The sequence below is a fragment of the Accipiter gentilis genome, chromosome 11 (genome assembly GCF_929443795.1).
Source record: "Accipiter gentilis chromosome 11, bAccGen1.1, whole genome shotgun sequence".
Classification (NCBI taxonomy): domain Eukaryota; kingdom Metazoa; phylum Chordata; class Aves; order Accipitriformes; family Accipitridae; genus Astur; species Astur gentilis.
In genome coordinates this window covers 37269047-37281308 of record NC_064890.1, presented here as the reverse complement: position 1 = coordinate 37281308, position 12262 = coordinate 37269047, and positions in this window count along the sequence as shown.

The window sequence follows — 12262 nt, the reverse complement described above, 5'->3', positions numbered from 1 at the left end:
GGAGAATAACATTAATTTTAATTTAAATAGCACTGGCTTGAAGTATTTCAGCTTATTTTAATGCTAACTGAGAAGCTATCATAATCCTACTTGAACAGCAAAGGAAGGAGATGAAATGTCGTGTTCTTGGCATAAGTATTTCCCCTCTGATCCATCAAAGTTGCTCCCTGTGAGCAGAGTCTTGCACACATTTCCATGATCAATATGTCAAGCAGAATAGGAGACAAGAACTTGAAAGAAAGTGTGTGGGTGTGTGTTGTGTGCATGTGCACTTGACCTTCACCTGCCATTCACAAAGTATCTCCTTTTTTTTCTCCCCTCTTCTTCCTTGCTTTTCCTAGGATCTGAAAGGGTGATCTGGAGTAAGGCAGTGCTTTCTGCTGTGATTGCGGCTGTAGTAGTGCAACACTGTATATACTTCGCTATAGCTTTTTCTCCAAGCTCTACACTGACACAAGTGGGATACAGAGCAGAGCTCACAGTCACTAAGCTATTTTAACCCCTTTGCAACTCCTGAAGAAGGGACAAAGGTGATGAGAAGTTCAAGCCAACGCTTTTTCATAGGTGATGACAGAAGTTGTGAGCCAGCAGAATGAGATTGGATGCCCATATACGGGTAGATCAATGCAGGGATCTGCTGAGAAGAGCTAAAATCAGCCAGGTGGTGGAGCGGAGGGTGATTCTTTCCCAGACAAACTCAGTTGCCTGCAAGGGTACCATGTCTATAACCATAGTAGTAACCAGAAGGAGCCTGACAGTGATTTCTGACCATATGGCCATGAGGCGAAGCTTAGCCTATGTCTATATACTGAAAATTGCTATCCCCAAATGAAGGTGGCTGCATCCAGACTATGTGTCTTCTTGGCAGTGGTCCTGGCAAGAGGCCTACAAACTACTGAGCCCAGGCCACTCACACATTCACATTGGACCCTGCATCCTGCAGGGTCTCCATGGAATGGAGATTTGGGCAGCTGGACACAGACACTGCTGTGGTCACTGCTAATGCCCCAACAACCTGTGGAAGCACCTCATAGCAGAAGCATCACTAACACCTTCCAGGCCCTGTGCACCTACTCTGACCCCGCTTTCCTCTCTTGTCTCAACAACAGACACCACCAAGAAGTACATGAAGCCACCCCTTGCCATCCCAGCCCTAGCAAACACTCCAACAGAAGTCACAATGTCCTTTATGCCTTATCCTAAGAACAGTCAGGAAACAGATCTATTTTCCCTCCCTTGGTCCGTATTCCTGATGTGCGCAACCTCAACCTCTCCTGACCCTGCTGTGTCCTATTTCTGCTGTACTTTTGACGGGTGGTTTCTTGCTGCCCACCGTGGTCCCTCCTTTCCCACCAGACTCTTCACTTTTAACTGCCCACCTGCTTCCTGCAATTTCTTCCCCCTACTATTCGCTCTCTTCCTGCACTTTCCGCGATGCCTCTCTGAACTACACAGCAAAAGCAAACTCACAAAATGTTTCCTATCCCCTCCCTGCAAGACGGATTTGCTTGGGCTACTGTCATCACCAGCTTGCTGAGTTACTTTGTGCCCTGATGGTCCCCCACGGTCCTTTGAGCTCTGCCCTGCTGCAATCCCCGCATTCCACCTACTAATTACTGTCGCAGCCACCTCTGCAGCCTGCCCTACTGCAAAGGCTCTACCGCAGCAGCAAACAATTTTGCATGCCCTCTGCACAGGAGTTTCAGCCGAGGGAAAGGGATGAGGGAGAAGGGCAGCAAAACAAGAACAATGTACTCCAGACTCCCTTCATCCAAAAAAAAAAAAACCCAAACAAAAAAAGAGGGTGGGATGTGTGGGTCCCTCCCCCTGGTTGGGACAAGGGATGTGAGGGCAGTAGTGCTGTGCTGCCAGCACAGGAGGGTTCAGCTGCCTGATGCTGTGGGGACATGCTTGCTCTGAGAGGTGGAAATGATCAAGCAGGAGAGGACATCCAAAGAGCTCCCTGAGAAGTTCCTGCCCCTCTTCCCTTTCCCAGCTACGCTCCCTGTCTTGCTGGAGGGCGGCCGTGCGGGCATCCCCCCAAGCCTCAGCCACAGCCCCGTGAGCTCTGCTCAGGACAAGTAGGCCTGGAGGATGAGCCAGCATGGGGCTGTCATTTTCTTGCCCTCTGCCACATCTCACCAGGAAAGCGTCTATCTAATTATGCTATGGCTTCCCACAAGGTTCCTTTTTTAGAGGGCTCTTGAAGGAGATGTATGAGAGGACACACCACTCCAAGGGAGTATCTGGAGGCATAGAGGATAGCTTGCAGAACCGTTATTTAATTTTAATATCGCAAGGCAAAAGGGACCCAAAAAATGTCCCAGTGGAAATAGACTGGTTCAGGGAAACCCACTCCTGAGCCTTGTCTTCCCTGGACCCTGAGCCTCCCACATCATCCACAGAGAACCACACTTTGCTCCAGGATGATGGATCATGTGCAGACATTTCTTCCTTGCTCTGCCAGGGCATCAGAAGCTCCAAAAAGCCTAGATAAAGCTGAGACTGACCCTGAGTAGCATTGGAGGATAGCTGGGGCTTAGAAGACCCCCAGCCCTGACTGGAGAAGAGATGCTAAGTAATGTCCTGCCCTTGGGGTAATCCTGAGCAAAGTAGGGGTGCCTGATGGGTTCAGTCTTGTTTGGGTGATCGATGCACCCATCTGTGTTTGTTCCCTGTAAGCAGTGGGGACAGCATCTCGGCGGCATATCTGGTCGCTGTTTGAAATACTCTTCAGCAGCTGTTACTTCATCTGCTGTAGGTGCTGTAACAGAATTTGTAAAGCTGCAGTGCAGCTCCCACCAGCAGGACCCCATCACACATGCCTCAGGGTATGTTTAGTGCAATTCCCCTTCCTCTACAACTTTTTCTCTTTGTCTTCTGAGGTAGTGGTAGGAAATACTTACAAATTAGTTCAGCAGTTAGGCAATAAGAAGAGACGTTATTGTAAGCCAGGGCAGTTATTGTAGGTAGAAAATTATCTCCTTTTATTCAGTGAAGTTAGTTGCTGATATTTTAATCCTTTTGCTTGATAAATATAGTCATGTTCAATAACACTCAATGGAAAATTATATGTAATAAAATTATTCAGCAAAAGAGGATGTTATTCTTCAGTTTTTTGTTGCTAGCAGTTAAGTTTTTCACAGGAAAATGGAAAGCTTGAGGGGTTCAGGTTAAAGGATTTTCCACAAAATCCTGAAAAATTAGAGGTGAACATTTCCTTGATATACTCTCAACCAACAAAAGCAAATGGACAAAAACCCAAGACAGCTGAACTTTCTGACAGAAAACTTTCAGCTACCTCTGGTGGTTGTCAGTACAAGAGGCCACTTTGGTAGGCAAAGGTAATATAATTTATTAAACCAACTGATATAAATCATTACTAATGATATCACCTACAAATCTTGCCTCTCCTCGATCCTTTGACCATTACAGCTACAAAAATACAGCTATTTCATCATTATGGACAATGTCTTCTACTTGTGTTTGATCTTCCCTCATTTCCCCTATATTCTTTGCCTCCCTCTTGCCTGTTTCTGGTCTCCTCTCTTGTCACTCCTGCATTTCCTTTGCTGCAGCACTGTTCGTTCCCTCCCTAAAATGGATTTCACCAGAAACAGCTTGTTATCCCTTATTAAAATGATCAACAGTGAAATGTGTATATTGCCCCTTAATGTCATAAATGGGCTTCAGATTTGGGATCTTTAAAGAGAAAGTCTCTTCTCTCAAATCCACTGTTATACACTGTCTCAAGACTCAGTTTATTAGGGAACTCCCATGCCTGAATAGAATATATTCTCATACCTACAAAATCTATGAATTTTTTTATTTGTAAATCAAAGCTTGAATTCTGCAAACTGTACATTACAAGCAGGACAGGTTTCACTTGCTTATTAAGTGACATTTGAGTTAATGTATTAGACACAAGAAAGGAATTAGGACATTATATTTCTAAATTTGGTTCAGTCCCCAAAATGCTAGGCATGTGTCATTCTGGTAAATAGTACACATCTCTGTAAGTGCATTTTATCTCTACAGTGCTCCTTATCTACTGCATGGTGTCAGTTTAGAAAATAAACAACATTTATGTAGGAGTTGGTTATCAGAGTTCCTAACTTGGGAAAGCATCTCTGTTCTACAGGAGCATTTAGACACCCGTCCCACTGCCTTCTTGAATCAGGCCACAAATGATAAACAACAGATAACAATTCAAAACTCTTGGTCTATTCTACATATTCTTCTGCAAAATGCAGGCACACAGGGAGGCTGCTCCTGTGGCATCTGCAATGCACAAACAAATTGCTCCAAGTCCTTGTATGTTTTTGTACAAACCCAGAAATATAGGAAATCTATGCAAGAGAAGAAAAGTGAAAATGCTGTGTACATATTTTTTTGAATGGTTGTACACATTTATTAATTTTGTTTGAGGAAATTAATTTCCTCAAAAGTTCTCATACAAAACATTTGGATGTGGTCACTGTATCACAAGAAAATCTGCAATGTTCCTTAGCAAATGTTAGATAGCGCATACACGGGACAGCTCAGTCTGCCTAGCTTTGTATCTTGTGCAATCACCTGTTATGCAAATGCTCACTTTGTATCCATAGATCCCAATGCACTTTTAGAAAAAATTCAATTCACACTCTAGGAAGTGAAACAAAACCACCAAGACTTTAACTTGTACTAAACCTCCTCCTGCTTCTTCCTATTTCCCTGTGTATCTGCCTTGTTTCACTGCAACGTTCAATATGCACAACAGTTCCTTGGGGATTGTCTTATCATTTGGTTCCAGAAAGTCTAAAGACATCTGTATGGTCCAACAAAATTTTTATCTATGTTTCTTCTTACTACAGAATAAATAGCCTCATTCTGCAGATAACCCAAATCCTTTCAGAAAAATGTTTTTGTTACTAAGTGAACCTGGTAATGGACACCTAAGGGAGAATTTTCCTCTTCACATGGAGCAATCAGGCAATGTTTTTGCACGATGCACTTCAAACTTCTTGCATATTGATGAACTGAACTGCATAAAAGAAAAGTGCATAATAATGCTGGGAAGGTCTGTATTGCTTAATTAATCTACAAGCCAATATTAATTTGGCGTTCTGTCATCTTAAAAGAAAACCTGCAGTACAATCAAAGCTAAAATTGGTGAAGACTAAACTAGTCCTTACCACACATTCTGAATTCACCTGGAGTTCTTCTCTACTGATTTCAATAGGAGTTGTATTCAGGCTGCCAGGCAGGTGGGGACATGTTAATGCAGTGCAGAGTAATTCTATTCAAAGCACATCCAGCAGCAGCATCCAGAGAAGCAAGAAAGAGCAGACCAAATCTTAATGACCTCTCTGAATGCCTATTCAGGCACATGTCTGTCACTTTGCTAGTTATAACTAGTGTTCTCCAAAGCTTCTATGGAACTGCGTAAGGCAGCTGCTCCAAAGGAGACATTCAAAGAGCTTATTCAGCAAATTAGTAGTTGCTAAGAATTTCTGCTGAAGTTCATGTCAGCTTTCAGAATATAATTTTGTTAATGGGCATTGCTATTCATGCTTAAATTAAAGTGGCATCTTTTACATCATACTACAGTTATTAACTGGAGTAATGTAACCTAATTGCTGTACTCTGCTTTGGCAAACTTATCTGGGATGCTGCAGTCTAACCGATACCTCTGAGCTGAAGAAACAGTGCCAGCTTAGGTATTTTGTTCATCCTGGTGCTCTGTAGTTGCCCTCTCTTCTTTTCCTGCCTTCCTTGTAGAAACACGTTGAGTAAAGAGAAGGTGTAATGAAGAATCACTTTCTTAGCTCTGGAGTTTCTATACCTTTTCTTCTCACAGTATTTGGGGAATTGAAAGCTTGTACTGATCTTATAGCTTGGCTTGATTTTAAAAAGTCCCTTTTTGTCCTTTTTCAGCAGTTCAGTACCTCCATGAGAAGCTCATGTATAAGCAGTTTGTTACTTTATATTCACCAGACTTGTAATTTTACCTCAAGTTAATGGTTATACTGCCTTTATCCTTGCAACGGGAAATTCTTAGGATGCTTTAAGCTTTGCATTCTCTCTATTTTTGCAGTTCTGCTGGAAATTATTGAAACTTAAAATTCTGGTTTAAGAAAGTCCAAACACTTCTAGATTCTTCAGGAAGTATAGTAACTTCAGAAAAATCTTCCATTAGTAATCAAGTTCTCAAGAATTATAAACTTGACTAGTTGCTCCGAATTTGTAAAGCCTTTGAAAATGTGGCTCTGGCTCTCATCTCTGAGTTTGGCAAAAACCTTTGTTCCTATAGTCTTTTAAAATCTAAAGACTTTTCTAAAAAGTCTTTCCATTCCCTATCACATTTTCTTGACATTAGAAGCTGATACTGTCTTAAAAAAAAAACAAAACCAACAACCAAAAAAACCCACCACTCAAACAAACAGAAAAAGAGCAAGATATGCCTCTTGTATAAAGCCAAAAGTATCTGATTTACAACCTACTATTTGCAGGTTGCATTTGATTTGCGAATGAAGATCTCTCTTACATATTTTTATGAATCCAATGTTCTCTACTAATATATTTTTCTAAACAAATCATAAAAGAATATGATATGGAAAGTGTAAACAACGTGTCATAAAAGGAAAATTTCCAAGTCTGTATATATCAAGGAGTTTTATGGGAAAATGAAAACTTACCTTCCCAATACTTAGCCTGCCCTAGCCTAATACAAAGCTAAAATTTTTTGAATTAGTTGGAATAAAATAAGCAATCAAAAATCATGTAAATGCAAGTCATTATAATGTCCAAGCATCAGAATATTTTAATACAGGATCATAGAAATGTAGAGCTGGGAGAATCTCAAGAGTTTATATTTCCTAGTAAATGGCCCACAGTCTGATATCAAACCACGGAATACTGTAACAAAAAGGTCTCAGTTCCTTGCTAAGGAGAGATTTTCCCAAACTGTACATGTGGACTTGCTATATATTCCTTTTCAGCATTTCAGCAGTACCCTTTAGTGCTGCACACTGATGATGAAGCGATGTAGCGACCTAAATCTCTAGCTTGCCATGTAGTCATGACAAACAAGAATTTGCCATAGGAAACACCCAAGTTGCAAACACTTTGGATGCTAATGTGGGCAGGGTGCTATAAACCTTGAATGCTCTTTCTGATGGCACTATCGAATGGCAGATGAAGATGAAGAGTAGATGGCATGACAGACCACTAAAAGTTGTGTGGTGTTTTAAGATTGATTGTTGCCAGTCCCAAAGGATGGGAAGAAATTGAGATGAAAAAGATTTCTCAGTATTTCAGGTAGTCTTTTCCAGGATTTCTTGTATCCAACCTATGTGACCAGTGTTTTGTCTGGAACCATTCACTTACGATTAATTTCTTTATATCACCCATACATGTGAGCTGCCAGTCACATCTCTAGCTAGCATCTTAGGGCCTCATTGATGACTGAGACAGCACTGAAGCCTTGGGAGACCTCCTGCATTGGTGATTACACTCCCCTTGCCTTTTTTATCCCTGAGCTTGTTGCATATACCGAATAACTTGTGAGTTGGCTGATCAAACCTTTTTACACAATTACCAGGTAAATTCATGTACACTTCTTGCATTACCACCTTTTAGTACTTTAGTCTGCCAGATTTAGCTCTGCTAATTTCAGAGAGCTATCCAAGGCTTCCTTCTGAGAGCTTGAAAACTGTAACAATCCGCAGTTTGAAAAAAAAATCTTCTAAAGCCCCTTCACTAACCATTAAACCAACAATATAAATTTAAAAGATTTAATTATTTGTTGTGTTAGGTTCTTTTGTGTTACTAACTCAAAATTAATTTGAGCCATGAATATCTTTATTGCTTCAGTCCATACAGTGGCAGCTTGACAGTTCTAAATTTCCTGAAAACCCATTTTAGGTAACTTACCCTTTCTAGTTGTTGATTTTGTTGTCTTCTGTAGCTACGCTACAAGCTTAGAGTTTTTCTAGCAAGTGGGCTGGAACATACTTCTCTACAAAGCTTCCGATTCCTGCTAGTAAGATGCCTGCTAGTTCCATAACTCAGAAATGTTTGTTACGCACAAGGTAATAATGAAGCAGCAGAAGGGGAGGCTCTATTAAAAGAGCGCTACACGAAGTCACACTCCTGCAGGAGCTGTGTTCTTACAAGGGCTGAAGACATTGTACCATGTCCAGGAACTGAAAATGGCAGTGTGCTCATCTAAATCAATTCAAGGAATTAATAAGTAAGTAACAGTAGTACAAATCAACATGAATATTAAGCAGAAGTACACTATAAATATTAATTGAAAGTACTAATTTAAGAGGTATTTTAATTACTTTACGAGCAATAGGCCAGAGAACAGCTGTGTTCTGTGGCAGCTGTAGGGATACACTTGCCCCCTGAAATAACAGACTCAGCCTCCCCGGGGAAGATCAGATCATCTCTCTTTAACTGGATCTCCTCTCATACTGGTGGTGGTGGTGGTGACAGTGGCAGAAACGGATGAAGGATGCTGACTTGTTCAAAACAGGGACAAGCATTTCCTTGAACTCACTTGAGATAATAAGATAGTGATGACCCATGTTATTCAGGGTGAAAGAAGTAGAGAAAATCAGGATTCTCACAAGTAGGGGCATAAGTGTTAAGGCTCTATTGCAACATTGTAGACAGAAGACAGGAAGGACTGAAATAAAGCAACAGCAGCTGATTTAAACATGAAGTCCATGAGGTTAAAGAATTTTCTTTCATGTGGCATATCCAATTTATTCAGCTCTGACCTCTATAAGAATTTGAGCGCAAATGTGGTTTTAGGTCACATATTTTACTGCCATTCCTGCAGCTGCAATGTCTTGAAATTAACTAGTGCAATGTTCGAAGGCTTGTTCTTGATGACATTGCTATTGTATTTGTACTCAAACTACACTCTTCCATATACATACTCTCCTGGTAATTCCCAGGGCTTCCCTAGATGAAATGCGTAACACAGTGATTTCCGTACCAGTTCGAAAAGATCCAGAGGAAATCACAACCAGTATGAAACAGTGCCATTTGCTCTTCAGTAAATGATACAGGCATTCATGAGAGGCCACTGGGAGCAAACACTGGTGAAAGCCTTCCATAAGGATCACTTCTAGGAAGATTTCATTTTTAGGTTTGGACAAATGCAATTAAAAGTTTCTTCTCCTTTCCTTTTGAAAAGGTTCATATATAAATCCTCCTAGGGGCCTGAGAAAATTTCAGGAAATCTCCATGTGCTGGCTTCTAACTCCAGAATTCTGTTTCAAAGTCTCTTTACTCCTCTGCCCTGTCTGTATGTGATCTGGATCTAGCTGCACTACTGCTATCACCTGTGTTCCTCCCTGTATAGCTGGCAGAAAAATAAAATTATAAACTCTGTTTTCTGGAGGCCAAACAAGCCGTTTCACACGGTTTCCTAATCCTGCTGTTGGCAAATTAAGCATAAGCAATGTAATGGCAAAACTCACCAAGAAACCATTAAAAAAAGTTCATTCACTAGACGTAAAATTATATTCTTTGGCTTATAGCTTCACCATATCTCACGGGAGCGCTTTTCCTCTCTTGCCATGCTAGTTGGTTCGTTAGTATCTCCTATCCCCTAAAATTTATTGCTTTATTATCCTTCTTTATCCTAGAAGCAGACAAATTTTCCTCTGGTAATAAAAGGAACAAGTAAAATGTTATACGATATAGAGGTGCTAAGTCTGATGATGAGGAAAGTGCAAAGAGAGACTGCTTAAAACTGTCAGGTAGACAACTTGTTTGGAGTGAGAATTATAAACTGTTTAAAGTATAAAGCAAGAATACCTCAAAGGGCACTGAAGCCGCAGTCATTAACATCAGGAAGTTCTCCTCGTCTAAGTACTTGCCACAGTACAATTTAGCTTACAGCAATTTGCATACCTATGCAAGAGTCTCGCCGTGTTTAACCTAGTCTGCTAAGTACTATTCTCCACCCACACGCATTTAAAAAAACCAATGAAATCAGCAGCGAAGTTCCTCAATGCACCATCTAAATACAGTTACTCATTCCTTCTTTTCCCCTCTGCTTCTTCCAGTCTTCTTCAAGCCCCACATCTACCTCATCAGCGTGAGAAACTAAGGTGGAGGCACCAAGGGCATCTCTGCTGTGCCTGTGCCCAAGACACAGGGCTGCCTCTCCTCGCCCGGCCTGGATTCTCCTTTCACGTCCTCATGCGTTACCCTCCAGACTCTGCTCCAAGATCCATCTACCTCCCTGCCCTGTATTTCAGCTTTCTTCGCTCTTTCTTCGTTCAATGCCTGATCCTGCTCTGCCCTCCTCAACACCACCATCTATTTTGTTTTATCTCTGGAGAGGCCTGAGCAGAGGAGAAAGTGTGTGCTGCCTGCATTGCCAGCTTGTTGCTGGCTCAGATCGGGACAGCAGATGTGATAAGAGAAGATGCACTGGAAGCAGGTAGGGAACGTGCTCTTTGCTGCTTCTGCATGTTGAACATGCTGCATGCCACAGCGCAGGTAAAGAGCACAATACATCTGCGGCTTTCAGGATCCTAAACTTGGGTGTTAAGGCAATGATGAAATACACTCTATATTGCCATGTCTCATCCATTCCAAGAATTTATCACACAGCTGCAAGGACTAGAAGAGCTTATACACTATGCATTACACTTGGATTTGAAGAAGCCTGTGCTAGTCCATACAATTATCAAAGTTTTGTGTAGAGCTGTGGCAATCACAGATTGGAGTCCTTTTCTTTTGGACACCCATGAGGAGGCACAATGATCACCACGAGCAAAACGTGGATAACATCAAGCGTGAGCTCTGCTGAGCCCCTTGGACTGCACACCCTGTTCCTCCCTAGAGGTTTCCCTCAGGCAGCGACACAAAGCACGAGGCCAATAAAGTAACATCAGAAAATTCCACCTACAGTATGGACATGATAAAGTATTCCCCTTGGGCATATCAACAACTCTTTCCATTTCCATCAACCTTTTAAATTTTTACCTGCAATATGGGTGGGAATGAAGAAGAGGTTTTTCCCAAAGCTATTATACAGATGCCTATGAAAAACTGCAGTTTTGACAAACCGGCATCCTAAATGAAAAAGCATTTTGATGAAAACATTTTTAGCCAGCTTTGTTCCAGAGAGGACTGGGCTTTATATGGAGAGGACAGTCTCACAGAGGATGGTCCCATAGACCTTGGAACAATGGATGTCCCATAAGCATCCGTAAGACTAGCTGGCATTTGGACGTCCTCCGGTCTGTTAGAAAGACTGGATGCTCTTTCTCACTAATGCGGTGATAAAGTGACTGTGATGGTAGAACCCTGAACTACCAAGCTTGTGAGAGTGCAACTGCCACAATATTTTCAGTACAGATGATCTGAGTGGTGTTATCTTAACATTAATGGTTGTGTTAGTATTCTGCATCAATCACCAATATTCCATACTGGCACACTCTTCAAAATGATCACCATGAGAATACTGACATACATGGTTTCAAACCCAGTTAATTAAAAAATGGTTTAGAGTATGTTTCTTAAGGATAGCTACTAAAATTAATTTTATCATAATCAGAAGCATTATTCCCTTTATTCCATAAATGTTAAGTGGGTCTCTTTCAATTAAAATTATGAAGCAGTAACACCCTGCCAGTGTATTCTCAAATACAGAATGCTTTCTGTTCTTGGCATAGTTCCAGGACAAATAAGGCAATTTTGTACAATGACTAGCTTTTACACAGATGGACCATTTCCTAGAATCAGTTGATAGTGTCATTGTCAGTTGCAGTTAAATCCCTCAGAAAAATTATGTCATGCATAGATTGCCTGTATACCTTCCTACTGCTTTAAATGCCTCAAGAAAACTTTTGCTAGTATTAAATATTTTTGTAAGAGAGTCACATCTCACTATGTCAAGTGTTTTCTGAGAAGAAATCACATGAATAACTATAAATGTTAATTTCACTTTGTTTTTACTGATTACTCTTGCCGCCAAACTGTATAAAATATTTTCCCTTCATTTGGCTTAGTGTATGTTAACTAGGAGAGAACACAAAAATCACAAAATTATTAAATTGCCCCTAGATGAATCAAAACTTGTAAAGGGCAAAAGGAAGCATAACGTAGGTGTTAACACAGTGATAGAAACAGTAGGTTACAGATAGAATGAAACTCTAGATAGGAGTAATTTAAAAACTGGCTCAAGGCATACTAAAGATAATCAACAAGAGCCTTTAACATCTCTGAACTAAGAGAACCGAGAGATAAA